General features: G+C 38.1%; 1 non-coding gene across 1 annotated transcript; it reads left to right on the top strand.

Annotated features, from left to right (window-relative positions):
• Positions 1-15,833: 15,833 nt before the first annotated feature.
• LOC141662989 (small nucleolar RNA R71) lies at positions 15,834-15,940 on the top strand. The gene has a single exon (XR_012551084.1). It is a non-coding gene; the product is annotated as a small nucleolar RNA R71 (small nucleolar RNA).
• The last annotated feature ends 1,157 nt before the right edge of the window (positions 15,941-17,097 follow it).

Here is a 17,097-nt window from a genome sequence, read left to right as displayed (position 1 = left end):
GATTGCAAATTTCACAGAGAATACAACCCACTATAACACAACATCAATCTATCACAGAATAAGAAACCCCAAAATTTCAATTAAGAACATTCATACGGGTTATAAACCCCAATTTTAAAATTTGAAAATCAAACTCAAATTTGAACATGTTATTGAACTCCAAATCAGACGTATGACATATGAAAATCATCAGGAAAATAAGCTCTACAACATGCAATCATCAAATCATACAAACAATCATCTGAACAAAAATTCATATTTTTAATAAAATAAATTCAAAAATAAATAAATTTTTAGAAAAATAACCTTGATTTCTGCAGTGAAACAAAGCTCAGAATCTGATAGAACACTTCAAATCCTTCGTTTTGGTTACTCAAGCTTTGAAAACAGAGATCGGTAACGCCTTCGTTTTGCTGTTTGATTCTTAGAACAGTTTATGTAATTAGGGCTTTTCTCTGAAAATTGTATAATTAACTATCTGCAAATGATTTTGATACGAAATAAAATACGGTAAAAGGCTATTTATAATTACAGAAAATTTGTATCCCGTTGGATCATTCCGGATATAAAACGGTACATTTATTTGTAAAAACTGATCCAAACGGTATCGGTTTTCGGGATAATTATCCAAATCAGTACAATTTGTACTGCGGTCTTGGTCTCAGCGCCTGGTTACACGTATTACGAAGTGATAATTGGGATAGTTTAATAAAAAGCTCCCGGTTATCAAAAATACGGGTTTTATTGATTTACCGAAACAAATATTGTATCGAAAATGTTGCGCCGGGACCCGCGCAGGACAAACCGTACGCCGGATCGAAAAAGTCGAAACATGGAATATGCTCGGAATATTACAATTAGGTTAGGAAGGAGTTCTCGAAAGAGTTTCGGGTTCCAAAAACATAACAACGGTTGACGTCGGTTGGTTCCCGTTTTTATAAAATAGATTTTAATTACCCGAAAAAAGATTTTAGAAATTTCATATGATTCTTATAAATCCATAAACCAACATAAAAATAATTAGGAAGATATGACAATTATCTATATTTTATTTTGGACATATAAAAATTAAAATACTCAATTAATATTATTTTTGAATATTCAAGTACAGATAACACTTAACAATTAGCTTACAGAATAGATACTGAACACACATAATAATTATATAATAGCAAAAATAATTACACGATATATCCCGGATATTACATCCTTCCCCCCTTAAAAGGATTATGTCCTCAGAATCTCTAAGAAAACAAATGAGGGTACTTTTCTCTCATATCACTTTCTAACTCCCAGGTTGACTCTTCAACCTTTGGGTTTCTCCATAATACTCTTACTAACTTTACCACTTTATTTCTCAATACTTTTTCTCTCTCTTCTAGAATCTCTATAGGACTCTCTACATATGATAAATCTGCTTGAAGTTCTATTGGCTCATATTCTATTATATGCCTGGAGTCTGGATTATATTTCTTAAGCATTGATATGTGAAAAACATTGTGAATATGCTCCATGCGCGGAGGTAACGCCAACTCGTAAGCTACCTTGCCAATACGCTTTAGGATTTCAAAAGGTCCGACATATCTTGGGTTTAGCTTCCCTTTCTTCCCAAACCTCGTTAGTCCTTTCCACGGTGATACTTTCAATAATACCAGGCTTCCTTCTTTAAATTCCATGTCTTTTCTTGACTGGTCTGCATATTTCCTTTGATGATCTTGTGCGGCTATTAATCTTTTCTGGATAATTTCAACAACTTCCTTTGTCTGCTGCACCAATTCGGGTCCGAGTATTTTGCGTTCTCCTACTTCGTCCCAATATACTGGAGATCTACATTTGCGTCCATAAAGGGCTTCATAAGGTGGCATCCCAATACTGGCGTGATAACTGTTGTTATAAGCAAACTCGACTAGGGGTAAATGCTCGTCCTAACTTCCTTTGAAATCAATAGCACAAACACGTAGCATGTCCTCGATTGTCTGGATCGTTCTTTCACTTTGGCCATCCGTTTGGGGGTGATAGGCCGTACTCATATTCAATCTTGTTCCTAAACATTCTTGAAAACTCTTCCAAAATCTTGAATTAAATCTTGGATCTCGATCAGATACAATAGACACTGGAACTCCATGACGAACTACGATCTCTTTCAAGTACATATGAACTAACTTATCGAGCGAAAATCTTTCATTTATAGGCAGAAAATGAGCTAACTTGGTAAGTCTATCTACTATAACCCAAATGGCATCATGATTAGCCCTTGTCCTTGGTAATCCAACTATGAAATCCATGGTAATATGTTCCCACTTCCACTCTGGAATTTCCAATGGCTGTAGCAATCCGCTTGGTCTCTGATGCTCCGCTTTAACTTTCTGACAGGTATAGCATTTGCTAACCCATTCCGCAATTCCCCTCTTCATATTTGGCCACCAATAATTCTTCTTTAAATCTCTGTACATTTTGGTACTCCCTGGATGGATGGAATATCTTGAACTATGTGCCTCTTGTAAAATTTCATTTTTCAGCTCCGTTACTGGTGGAATCCAAATTCTTGAAGAAAACCTAAGAATACCTTGATCATCTTGCTGCGTGCATAATTCCTCACCTACCTAACTATTTATATCTTGATCCATTACCTCTTTCTGGCATTTCTTTATTTTCTCCAATAACTCCGGTTGGAAAATCATACTGTACACTTTTGCTTCCTCAGGCTTGCAAATTCTAATCTCCAATTCCAATTTTTGAAATTCTTTATATATCTCTTCAGGTACGGATAATACGTTTAACTTTTCCTTCCGACTTAACGCATCTGCTACAACGTTCGCCTTACCGGGATGATAATTAATCGAGCAATCATAATCTTTGATCAATTCTAACCATCTCCTTTGTCTCATATTAAGTTCCTTCTGGGTACATATATATTTCAAACTTTTGTGATCCGTGAAAATCTCACACTTTTCTCCATACAAATAATGTCTCCAAATCTTCAAAGCGAAAACTATAGCTGCTAACTCCAAATCATGAGTAGGGTACTTCTGTTCGTGTGGTTTCAATTGCCTTGACGCATACACAATCACCTTGTCGTGCTGCATAAGAACACATCCTAATCCTTTGTAAGAAGCATCGCTATAAATTACGAAATTCCCTTGATCGTCTGGAAGTGACAAAACAGGTGTTGTGATTAATCTCCGCTTCAATTCCTGAAAACTTTCTTCGCACTTGTCATTCCATATAAACTTTTCATTCTTTCGTGTAAGCTTTGTCAATGGTGTTGCAATTCTTGAGAAATTCTGAACGAATCGTCGATAATATCCTGCCAATCCCAAGAAACTTCTTACCTCAGTGGGGGTTCTCGGTCTTTCCCAATTCGTAATTGCCTCGATCTTTGCCGGGTCCACTTTGATCCCTTCGTTACTGACTATGTGTCCTAAGAACTGAACTTCCTGTAGCCAAAACTCACACTTCGACAATTTAGCATATAACTTCTTTTTCCTTAAAATCTCCAAAGCTGTCCTCAAATGTTCCGCATGATCCTCCTCCGTCTTTGAATAGATCAAAATATCGTCTATAAATACTATAACGAACTTATCCAAATATTCCTTGAAAATTCTATTCATCAGGTCCATAAACGCTGCTGGGGCGTTGGTCAATCCAAAAGACATCACTAAAAACTCGTAATGTCCATACCTTGTTCTGAAAGCTGTCTTTGGTATATCTTCTGGCTTGATCTTCAGTTGATGATATCCCGATCTTAAATCGATTTTGGAGAAATACTTGGCTCCCTTCAATTGGTCAAACAAATCATCAATTCTGGGTAACGGATACTTATTCTTGATCGTCAACTTGTTGAGCTCCCTATAGTCGATGCACAGTCTCATGCTTCCATCCTTCTTCTTGACAAATAATACCGGTGTACCCCACGGGGATACGCTGGGTCTAATTACTCATTTTTCTAACAGCTCTTGCAATTGCTTTGCTAACTCTTTCATCTCAACGGGCGCCATTCTATACGGGGCCTTGGATACTGGTTCGGTTCCAGGTGCTAAGTCAATTGCAAATTCAATTTCTCTATCTGGAGGAAGTCCTGGTAACTCGTCGGGAAATACGTCTGGAAATTCATTTATAACTGGAATATCTTCAAGTTTTGCTGGCTCCTGACTTCTGTCGATCACATATGCTATGAAATGCTCACATCCTTGTCGTAGTAACTTCTTGGCTTGAATCATCGTTAAGAACTTCTTTACCTGCTTCTGTCCCTTGAACGTTACTATTCTTTCGTCTGGCGTTTTCACCATTACTTTCTTATTTCGACAATCTATCTGAGCATCATGCTTAGATAACCAATCCATTCCTAATATAACATCAAATTCTCCTAACTTAAACTGTATCAAATCTACACAAAATTTACTACCAGAAATCTCAATCTCACAATTCCCACAAACTTGGTTAACAGTTACACGTTCTTGATTTGCTAATTCCACAGTCATTATTTCATTTAAATACCCAACTGGACAATTTAACTTACTAACAAAATCTTGTGAAACAAACGATCGAGTTGCTCCCGAATCTATTAACACTTTGTCACATAAAGAATTCACATTAAGCGTACCTGCCACGACATCCGCATCCTGGATCGCATCCTTCACCAACATGTCAAAAACTCTAGCTCTCGGAGTCTCATTCACTGTTGGGGTAGATCCCATAATCCTTAATGTATTACTGACTGGGGCTGGTGTCTTGTAATCCCTGGCCATATGTCCTGGCTTCCCACATTTAAAGCATGTAAATCCAATGACTGGAACTTTCACTGCTGGATTCCGGATAGGCCGATCCTTATTCGCTGGCTCTCTTGCTGGCTGATTTCGGCACTCCCTCGAGTAGTGCCCTTTCTGGTTGCATTTAAAACATACCACATTCAACTTGTTACAAACTCCTCCATGCTTCTTTCCACATACTTGACAATCTGAAAAAATTAATCTCAACTGATTCGGCTGATTCACATTAGCTGAACGATTGCCCTGGCCTCCGTCTCCTACATTTTGTCTCCTGAAATTAAAATTTCTCCCTGGCTGAAACTTACCCTTCTTAAAATTTGGAAACTTCCCTGTTTGTGACTGACCCTCACTCCCCTCAACTTTCCTTTTCTTGCTTTCCTTTTCTTTCTGGAACATCTCACTCTCTATCTCTGCGATCATAGCTTTCTGTACAACCCCGACATAGGTATCCAATTCAAAATAGCTACCTTCCCTCTGATCCATGGCTTCAAGCCTTGCTGGAATCTCTTAGCTTTCTTTCTATCAGTATCAACATACGACGGCACATACCTTGACAATTCCTCAAACTTCCCCTCATAATCTGTTACCGACATGTTCCCTTGCTTTAATTCTAAAAACTTCAGCTCCATTTGATCCTGAACAAACTGAGGAAAATACTTTTCTAAAAACAATTCCTTAAACCTTTCCCAAGTAATAACATCTGTGCTTTCCAATGTTTTCACCATTTCCCACCAATAGGTGGCCTCATTCTTCAGATAGTAACTTGCAAATTCAACCTTCTGCTCCTTTTTCACTTTTACCAAGGCAAAAGCCTTCTCTATTTCCTTTAACCATACATTTGCTTCAATTGGCTCTAAGGAACCCTTGAATTCTGGTGGGTTTACTGCCTGAAAAGTTTTGAAAGTTACCTGGGGATTGGTCTGTCTCTGTTGTTGTTGTGCCAGGTGAACTGTTTGTTGGGCCAAGATTTGAAGAATATGGGCTATTGCTGGGTCCATGGGTCCTGGGTTCACATTCTGGTTTATATCGTTTTGGTTGTTATTGTTGTTGTTGGTTTCTTCATTCTGGGTGTTGGTGCGGGTATTTATTCTGGGAGGCATTTTCTTGTAAAGAATCAATCAATTTATTTAGCTTTTGAATCAAATCTTTGTATAAAAGAAAAGTTTTGTGAAATAGAAATATCTCTTTTTGAAAACAGTTGTAACTAAGTAAATTGCATGCTTCTTTACAGAATATAAACAGTTATGGAAAACAGGGTACATGGTATCACAGGATATACTGGTGCAATAAATAAGGCAAAGTAAAACAGGTGCAATAAAATAAATGACAGTGTTGGAAAGGAAAAGGTACTGATATATAGATCAAAAGTTTTAGGTAATTCAAGCGTAAAGACGCTTCGAAAGTAAAAGCAAAAAGGGTACAATAACCTACTCACTAGTCAGCATCGCTAGTCTATAAATACAACTCAAAAGTCTACTGATACACACTACACACTACTGTCCATACTATATAACCATAGCAACACTGCTCAGCATCTCCATCTCAAAATTTCTAACTCAGCTCCAAGGAAACTCTGGTCCTGCCAGCCTCTCGAAGTCCTCCATCACCTCAGTAGCCCAGCCCAGTAGTGCATCAGGGCCTCTGCCAGGTAGTGTAGCTCCATGTAGCCTAGCCTCAAGAACCCTCCGTGTCACATGAATCTCCTCTCGAAGCTCCCTCACACCACGATCAACATCTGTAGTCCTAATGATATGCTGTAACTCTCTAATCTGAGCCAACAAGGAATCACGCTCCAATAGAAGAGCCTCATACCGGTAATAAGGAACTGGGGGCAATGTAGACTGGAATGGGGCACTCGCTACTGAATGCCCAGTGGAATCTGAATCAGCTGGTGGGGGTCCTCTGACAGGTGGCCTCATGCCTGGAGGTGGAATAGCCTGCAATGGTACGGGCTGCAACACCGGTGGAGGTAGAATAGCCAATGCTGGTGGAATCACAGGACGTGGATCCGATGCTGGTGCTCCAACTGAAGGCTCTGAGTGATCAGCTGATACGGGAATAAAAGAGTCGGCCATCTATGCTAACTGAAATTATATCGTAATATAAGAATCTCGTACCACGACGCAAACTATACTAATACCGGTTATACCATAACACTCAACCTCTCGACGTCCTATCATCCTATACCTTACTTCTAATCCTATCCCTCTACCCATTCCCGTCAACCTAGGCTTGTGTCAGTGACTTATAACCTGTGGCTCTGATACCAAACCTGTGGCGCCCTCCAAATCCGGGTCAGAAGTTTGGGGTCCACACACACACCTTAATTATAACCTGCTTATAACAATAATAAAGATAATAATAATATATGCAGTGACCCTACTTACCAACCACCATGGACCGCAACAGGTTAAAGTATGCACACAAGCCAAACACACTAATATATTACAAACCGTTCAAATCCCAACTATTCAAACTCAAACTGAGTATTAAACATTATTACAAACTTTTACAAATTTAACTTATTCCAAAAGAAGCCTACTAGCTCAGCTTTCTCAACCTGAACCCCTAGCTCTCGCGCTGGACTGAGGATCCTCTTTACCAACTGGTTCCTTTTTAACTGGAAAGAATATAAACAACATCGAATAAATGAGCTAACTAGCTCAGCAAGTCAAAATGACAAAACTGAGAATAATGATCATCAGGTGAATATGATTATGATATCAAGTGAACAATGGATTATGATTTAGAATTGGATATTATACTTTTAATTTAAAAACCAAGGTTAGGCTGCTGATCAGTCACGCACTAACCTCGAGCAAGGCACACAACATTGCTCTAACTACTGGATCCAAGGCACACATTGTCCTAACTTGACCATTATATGGTCTGACCACGAATCTGGTCCACAATTTTATAAAAACAATCCAATTCTAACATAATAACAGAATATGCAATAATAAGCAATAACCGAAATCATTAACAACAATAAATTTTTAACAATGAAAGGGTTTCAATCCTTGTAAGGATCAATAAGGCAATTTAAAAGCTTGGATGCTGGGTAATGAAAGAATTGGATAACAAAGGAATCAACGTTTCAAGGTTTCAAGGATTTGGTCTTTCAAAGTATAAGATACCATGTGTTGAGTATATAATAGTTCATTTCAGTGTCTGGTATTTAGTTTGTATGTATTTGTGGAGTAGTATCGTAGATTTGTGGTTCTTGTTTGGGTATACAATAATCAATGGATTAGAAAGAATATGATTCATGGCTCAAGAACAATAACTGAAATCAGGATTTAGGTTTCTGTGCTTCAAAGCACTTGCAATATCACAGGATTATCAAGTACTACAATATCTCGAGAAAGTTTTCAACACTTGCCTGGTATTAGGTTACTACACGGCGCTCGCTTCCAATCACAACCGTTTTACTCCTCAACTACCTGTTTCCCTTTCCTACGTCTTGCCTCTTCTGCTCACATATCATAAGCATCTATCAATAATTTACTCATGGAATTCTATTCAACACATACTTCTATCTACCCTTCGTTTTACCCAAATTCGATTAACGGATTGAAAGTTATGCAATAATCAAGTAAACACTGAATATATAGACCGATAGTCAATTAACAAGTCATATATAGCACATAATACATCACGTAATCAATGATATATTATTTATAAAGAAGTCTCGGGTCATAAATAGGCTTTCTGGTATTTAAAATGATTTTTAAAACATTTTTCGGAATTAAAACGGGTCGTTGGATCAATTTCGGGTTAATAAACAGGGTTCGGTTGGCCCATTCTGGCTCCGAAATAATTTTAGAATAATTATCGAGCCTTGGAAATAATTTAGAATAATATTTTAAAGCTCGAAACTATTTTTCAGAATTTTTAAATCATTTTTAAATAATTAAATCTAATTAAATAATTAATTAAAATCAATTAATAATTAATTAAATCAATTAATCAATTAATCTTCGAATTAATTGACCAATTAATCAATTATAAATTAACTGAAATTAATTAACTAATTAATTTAGATTTATTTGTGAATTAAAAATAATTTTCGGAATTAAAATAATAATTTTTAGAATTTTCAGAAGTTAAAAATGAATTTTTATAATAAAAATAAATAGGAAATATGATTTTTAAACATTTTATAAACAAGAATCCTAAATTTGCAAAGTCTGGAAACTTCAGGGACCTAACTGCATCGTTTTCAAAAGTTGGGGTACTAAACTGTAATTTTCCAGCTCTTCGCCGGAAAACAGTCGGGTTCGCAGGAGAACACGTTCCCGGCGTCCTCACCCCACCAACACCTCCAGATCACATCTACACAACACCAGGAATACAACCATGCAATCAAAACAACCCAACAATCCCTGAGTTGGCCGGAATTTGGCCGTGAAGTTTTGCAGTTTCCGATGAACATCGGAAAACTTCAATACACAACTCCCTTCTCTACAGACCTCGTTGGTTCATGAAACTTATACGACTAGATTGCAAATTTCACAGAGAATACAACCCACTATAAGACAACATCAATCTATCACAGAATAAGAAACCCCCAAATTTCAATTAAGAACATTCATACGGGTTATAAACCCTAATTTTAAAATTCGAAAATCAAACTCAAATTTGAACATGTTATTGAACTCCAAATCAGACGTATGACATATGAAAATCATAGGAAAACAAGCTCTACAACATGCAATCATCAAATCATACAAACAATCATCCGAACAAAAATTCATATTTTTAATAAAATAAATTCGAAAATAAATAAATTTTTAGAAAAATAACCTTGATTTCTGCAGTGAAACAAAGCTCAGAATCTGATAGAACACTTCAAATCCTTCGTTTTGGTTACTCAAGCTTTGAAAACAGAGATCGGTAACGCCTTCGTTTTGCTGTTTGATTCTTAGAACAGTTTATGTAATTAGGGCTTTTCTCTGAAAATTATATAATTAACTATCTGCAAATGATTTTGATACGAAATAAAATACGGTAAAAGGCTATTTATAATTACGGAAAATTTGTATCCCGTTGGATCATTCCGGATATAAAACGGTACGTTTATTTGTAAAAACTGATCCAAACGGTATCGGTTTTCGGGATAATTATCCAAATCAGTACAATTTGTACTGCGGTCTTGGTCTCAGCACCTGGTTACACGTATTACGAAGTGATAATTGGGATAGTTTAATAAAAAGCTCCCGGTTATCAAAAATACGGATTTTATTGATTTACCGAAACGAATATTGTATCGAAAATGTTACGCCGGGACCCGCGCAGGACAAAATGTACGTTGGATCGAAAAAGTCGAAACATGGAATATGCTCGGAATATTACAATTAGGTTAGGAAGGAGTTCTCGAAAGAGTTTCGGGTTCCAAAAACGTAACAACGGTTGAAGTCGGTTGGTTCCCGTTTTTATAAAATAGATTTTAATTACCCGGAAAAAGATTTTAAAAATTTCATATGATTCTTATAAATCTATAAACCAACATAAAAATAATTAGGAAGATATGACAATTATATATATTTTATTTTGGACATATAAAAATTAAAATACTCAATTAATATTATTTTTGAATATTCAAGTACAGATAACACTTAACAATTAGCTTACAGAATAGATACTGAACACACATAATAATTATATAATAGCAAAAATAATTACTCGATATATCCCGGATATTACATCAGAAGCCTAGCATACTCCTCCTCAGCAGCCCTATCTACCAATCGGGGCCTCGCAGCAGTACTCCTTGAAGAATCAGCAGTCGAAATGGTGATGATGCTATCGACAGTTCGAGATCTCTTTGGGGCCATTGAAACTGAGAATAAGAGTTGTAGAGTTGTATTTTGTGTGTAGAAAAGGGTTTGTAAGTTGAAAGTATATGGGATTGTATATGGAGAGGTTGTGTGTATATATAGGGTAGGATTTAGGTTTAGAAATTGATTAGGAGTGGGGTTTGTGGCTTGTTTGTAGGAGAAAATTCGTGGGTTAATGGGGTTATGGCTGTGGAATTGTTTTTGTATTTTATTTTCTATTTTTTTATAAGGCTGATTTTTTTTTAAACAGTAGGTCTCCAGGCGGTCGCCTGGAACCAGCAGGCGGGCGCCTGCCAGCAAGCGGCCGCCTTGAACCTGCAGGCGGGCGCCTGGTAGGTTCCTGGAAATTTTTTTTCTGCTTTTTTTTCCTGATTTTTTTGGGTTTTTTGGATAGAGTACTAACTTCTAAAGGTTCCTATAGTCTCACATCTTGGGTTGCCTCCCAAGAAGCGCTTCTTTTACGTTATTAGCTTGACGTAGAGTAGTTCGATCAAGTTGACAATAAAACGACACTAACCACTTCCCGGTTTGTCGTGTCCCCATAATAGTGCTTTAATCTCTGATCATTAACTTTGAATGCTTGGCCCGGATCGTTCTCAAAAATTTCCACCGCTCCGTGTGGAAACACAATTTTGATGATAAATGGTCCAGACCACCTTGATTTCAACTTTCCAGGAAAAAGTCGGAGACGAGAGTTGAATAAAAGAACTTGTTGCCCCGACAAAAATAACTTAGGAGATAACTTCCTGTCGTGCCACCTTTTCACTTTTTCCTTGTACATTTTGTTGTTTTCGTACGCCTGCAGTCGAAATTCATCAATTTCATTTAACTGAAGCATTCGCTTCTTCCCAGCTGCATCTAGATCAAGGTTTAACTTCTTAAGTGCCCAATAAGCCTCATGCTCAAGCTCCGTAGGTAAATGACATCCCTTACCATAGATAAGTTAAAACGGGGACATCCCGAGTGGAGTCTTGTATGCTGTTCTATAAGCCCAAACAGCTTCATCGAGCTTCAAAGACCAATCTTTCCTTGACGGACAAACAACTTTCTCTAGAATGCGCGTGATCTCCCTATTAGACACTTCAGCTTGATCATTAGTTTGTGGATGATAGGTAGTAGTGATACGATGATTCACATTGTAGCGTTGCATCATAGAAGTAAACTTACGATTACAGAAATGCGACCCCTCATCACTTATGATAACTTGTGACGTTCCAAACCTTATAAATATATGCTTATGAAGAAAACTCAACACTACCTTTGCATCATTCGTCGGTAGAGCCTTGACTTCTACCCATTTCGAGACATAATCGACTGTCAGCAAGATGTAGTGATTATTGCAGGACGAGATAAATGGTCCCATGAAATCGATTCCCCAAACATCGAAGACCTCAACTTCAAGCATCACATTTAAAGGCATCTCATCCTTCCTAGTAAGATTCCTAACTCTTTGGCAATGATCACACCTTAAAAAGAACTGATGTGCATCCTTAAACAACATAGGCCAGAAAAAACCTGCTTGAAGAATACAAGATGCTGTCTTTTCACCACCATAATGTCCACCATAAACTGTGGAATGACAGTCTCGTAATATCCCCTCCGTCTCACAGAATGGGATACATCTCCTGATGATCTGGTCAGCTCCTTGTTTAAACAAATATGGTTCATCCCACATGTACCACTTCACCTAATGCAGAAACTTCTTCTTTTGAGCCGCATTCATATTAGGAGGCATTATATTGCTGACAAGATAGTTCACAATGTCTGCGAACCATGGCTCTTCCTCTTGAACTACGAACAACTGCTCATCCGGAAAAGATTCGTTGATCAATGTCTTATCATGTAAAGTAGAATCGGGATTCTCCAGTCTAGAGAGATGGTCAGCTACTTGATTTTCGATACCTTTTCGATCCTTGATCTCTAGCTCAAATTCCTGTAGCAAGAGCACCCAACGAATAAGTCTAGGCTTTGAATCCTTCTTTGAGACCAGATAGCGAATGGCAGCGTGATCAGTATATATTGTCACCTTTGTCCCAAGTAGATAAGATCAAAATTTTTCGAAACCAAAAACTATAGCCAAGAGCTCCTTCTCAGTTATGGTGTAGTTCATTTAAGCTCCATTAAGCGTCTTACTAGCATAGTAGACCACATGAAAAATATTATTCTTGCGCTACCCAAGAACTACTCCCACTGCATAATCACTCGCATCGCACATCGTCTCAAAAGGTTCTGTCCAATCAGGTGTCGTAATAACTGGTGTAGTTATTAAACTCTTCTTGAGAGTCTCGAATGCTGCCAAGCATTCATCATCAAATTTGAAAGGCATATCTTTCTCGTGCAAGTTGCACAATGACTTAGATATCTTAGAGAAGTCCTTGATGAAACGCCGATAAAAACCCGCATGACCAAGAAAACTACGGATTCCTTTCACAGAAATAGGTGGCGGAAGATTTTCAATAAATCCCACCTTGGCTTTATCCACCTCAAGACCTTTACTAGAGACTTTATGCCCATGAATGATGCCTTGTTGCACCATGAAGTGACATTTTTCCCAACTGAGCACCAAATTAGTTTCCACACACCTTTTGAGCACCAAACAAAGATTATTCAAGCATTCATCAAACGAATGTCCAAAGACGGAGAAGTCGTCCATGAACACTTCGACATTATTTCCAATCATATCATAGAATATTGCCATCATGCATCTCTGAAAAGTGGAAGGTGCACCACATAAGCCAAAAGAAATTCTGCAAAAAGCAAACGTGCCAAATGGACAAGTGAAAATAGTCTTTTCTTGATCTTCTGGTGCAATGCAAATCTGATTGTAACCCGAATAGCCATCCAGAAGACAATAATACTCATGACCAGCCAACCTGTCAAGCATCTGATCAATAAATGGAAGAGGGAAGTGATCCTTCCTTGTGGCTTTATTCAACTTTCTGTAGTCCATGCATACCCTCCATCCTGTGACTGTTCGAGTGGGGATGAGCTCGTTCTTCTTATTTGCTACCACAGTAATACCTCCTTTCTTAGGTACACATTGCACATGGCTCACCCAAGAACTATCAGAAATAGGATATATGATTTCTGCATCCAGTCACTTTAGAATTTCCTTCTTCACCACTTCTTTCGTGATAGGATCAGTCTTCGCTGTTGCTCAATAGTTGGCTTGCTACCTTCCTCTAGCAGAATTTTATGCATACAGTATGAAGGACTGATCCCTTTTATATCTGTTATAGTCCATCCGATGGCCAATTTGAATTCTCTTAAGATCCTCAAAAGCTTATCCTCATCGCTATCTGAAAGGTCAGATGCAATAATAACATGCAAAGTAGATGCATCACCTAAGAAAGCATACCTCATATGTTCAGGCAATGGTTTAAGTTCCAAAGTAGGTGCTTCCTCAATAGATGGTTTGAGCTTTCCCTCAGCATTCTTAAGATCAGTATTACCAAGAGATTCAAATGGCATGTCTAGCTTTCGCTTCCAAGGAAAAACATTTAGATATTGTAGTTGCTCATTGCCTTCTTCATCTTCACTGTCAAATTCCCCCAATAAGGCTTTTTCTAAGGCATCAGACCTTAGCACGTGATCAAGTTCTGAAGTTACCGCAGAATCAATCAAATCCACCTTGAAGCACTTCTCATCTTCTGTAGGGAATTTCACTGCATTGAATACATTGAATGTTACATCCTGATCTTGCTCCCTCATAGTAAGTTCACCTTTTTGCACATCTATCAAGGTACGTCCTGTAGCCAAGAAAGGTCTTCCCAAGATTATGAGAATCTTCTTATCTTCCTCGAAATCTAGAATGACAAAGTCTGCAGGAAAGATGAGCTTATCCACCTTTACTAACACGTCCTCCATGATGCCTCGTGGGTATGTAATAGAATGATCAGCTAATTGTAGAGTCATATAGGTGGACTTTGGATCAGGCAAATTTAGCTTTTTAAAGATAGACAACGGCATCAGATTGATGCTTGCTCCCAAATCGTAAAGGCACTTGTCAAATGACAACTTGCCAATGGTGCAAGGAATGGTGAAGCTATCTGGATCCTTAAGCTTTGGAGGTAATTTTTATTGCAGCACAGCACTGCACTCTTCCATTAGAGCAACAATATCAAGATCATCCGGTTTCACCTTCCTTGAAAGAATACCTTTCATGAATTTTGCATAGCTAGGCATTTGCTCCAAAGCCTCAACGAAAGGTATGTTGATGTGAAGTTTCTTGAACACCTCCAGAAACTTACCAAATTGCTTATCCAGCTTTTGTTTTTGCAATCGCTTAGGAAAAGGTGGTGGAGGATAAAGCTGTTTCTCCCCTGTATTACCCTCAGGCAGAGTGTGTTCAACAGTAGTCTTCCTTGGTTCCACCTCTTTCTCCTTTTGCTTCTCTTCTCCATCTTCAACTTTAGCTTCTCCATCTTTTGCTTTTTCAACTTTAACAACTTTTCCATACCTTAAGGTAATAGCTTTGACTTGCTCTTTAACTTCCTTCCTTCCTGGCACCTCAGTATCACTGAGAAGTGTGCCAGGTTGATGATTGAGCACGACATTAGCTATTTGACCGATTTGATTCTCCAAGGTCTTGATAGAAACAACCTGACTTTGGCATAACAGCTTTAGCTCCTCGAAATCAGCACTAGAAGGTGGAGCAGCACCTCCTTGTTACGGATATGATTGCCTTTGAACATATTGCTGAGGTTGCTGGAATCCAGGTGGATTAAACTGCTTACTTACAACTTGCTGATATGGTTGCTGAACAGCATTCTGAGTATTGATCCAGCTAAAATTGGGATGATTTCTGTTATTAGGATGATAAGTAGCTGGCATAGGCTGTTGTGGTTGCTGATAATTGTTCACATACTGAACAGATTCATTAACAAGAGAATACTGATCCGTAGCATGAGAGCCTGCACAAAGCTCACAGACCATAGCTATCTGATTGACTCCATAGTTGGCTAAAGAATCGACCTTCATAGACAGCGCTTGGAGCTGCGCTGCAATAGTTGTAGCTGCATCAACTTCCAGAATACCTGCTACCTTCCCTGGCATCATCCTTTGAGTTGGGTGTTGATGCTCGTTTGCAGCCATAGTTTCAATAAGATTATAGGCCTCAGTATAACTTTTGGCCCACAAGGCACCTCCAACTGCTACATCGAGCATGGGCCGAGATTGGGCCCCCAAACCATTGTAGAACCCAGTGATCACCATCCAGTCAGGTATACCATGATGTGGACACTTTCTCAACATCTCCTTATAGCGCTCCCAAGCTTCGCACATAGATTCTGTTGGTTGCTGCGCAAACTGAGTAAGAGCACTCCTCATAGCCGTAGTCTTGGCCATTCGATAAAACTTTACCAGAAACTTTTACGCAAGATCTTCCCAAGTAGTGATGGACCCAGCTGGTAAAGAATGTAACCAGTCCTTAGCTTTATCCCTCAGAGAGAATGGGAAAAGCCTCAGCTTGATAGCCTCATCAGTAACACCATTATATTTAAAAGTACTACAGATCTCGACAAAATTCCTGATATGCATGTTGGGATCTTCTGTCACAGCATTTTCGAAACATACAGAATTCTGTACCATCTGAATAGGGCCCGGCTTGATTTCGAAAGTATTGGCCTGAATAGACGGATGAATGATGCTTGACTGAATGTCATCAATTTTAGGCCGAGAAAAGTCCATAAGAGCTGGATCTGTGGGAACCATACGATCACCCATGATTACCGATTCTTTCTTTTCACTCTCTTTATCCGAATCTTCAAAATCTATCTTCTCCAGAATATCAAGAACTGAATCTGTCTTCTCAGCCATATCTAGAGTCCTCTTGCGAGTGCGAGAACGTGTTTGCATAAATGCTCGTTAAAGTACCTGAAACACAACCGGAAATAATAAGTAACAAGTCTTAATTAATGAGTCCTAATGACCACTGATGGCAAGTACATAAACTAAACAACTTAACACCGAGTCCCCGGCAGCAGTGCCAAAAACTTGTTTGGTACAAAGCATGCGCTAATAATTCACGCAAGTATACGCGTTCACAAGTATTATAGAATAATTTCTAGTTCGTTCCCACAAAGACTCAGACTAATTATGTTTAATTAACACTTACTCGCCAATGTATGATTACTTCTCAATGTCAAGACAATAACACTTAAGGTTGATTAACTAATTAATAACTACAAAAATTAAACACTTAAACTGACACTTGAATTAACAATATTAAACTCACATGAGATCATAACTTCATTACTACTAGTCATTGTTATTACCCTTAGCATGTAACGGTGATGTCATTAATCGAACAACACGAAACTGATAAAAGCCAACTTTCATTGCACCAGTACCATTCTACCAAGCATCCATAATTAAGATAAAAGTTGAATATGCATCAATTATGTTGAGACCCTATATGTCTACGGAAATTGACAATATAACGATTTAAGCGCAAATTATTCATTATGATTACACAGGGCAAGTAAAAC

This window comes from Apium graveolens, chromosome 5 (assembly GCF_009905375.1).
Source record: "Apium graveolens cultivar Ventura chromosome 5, ASM990537v1, whole genome shotgun sequence".
Lineage (NCBI taxonomy): Eukaryota > Viridiplantae > Streptophyta > Magnoliopsida > Apiales > Apiaceae > Apium > Apium graveolens.
This window is presented reverse-complemented; position numbering and strand designations above follow the sequence as displayed.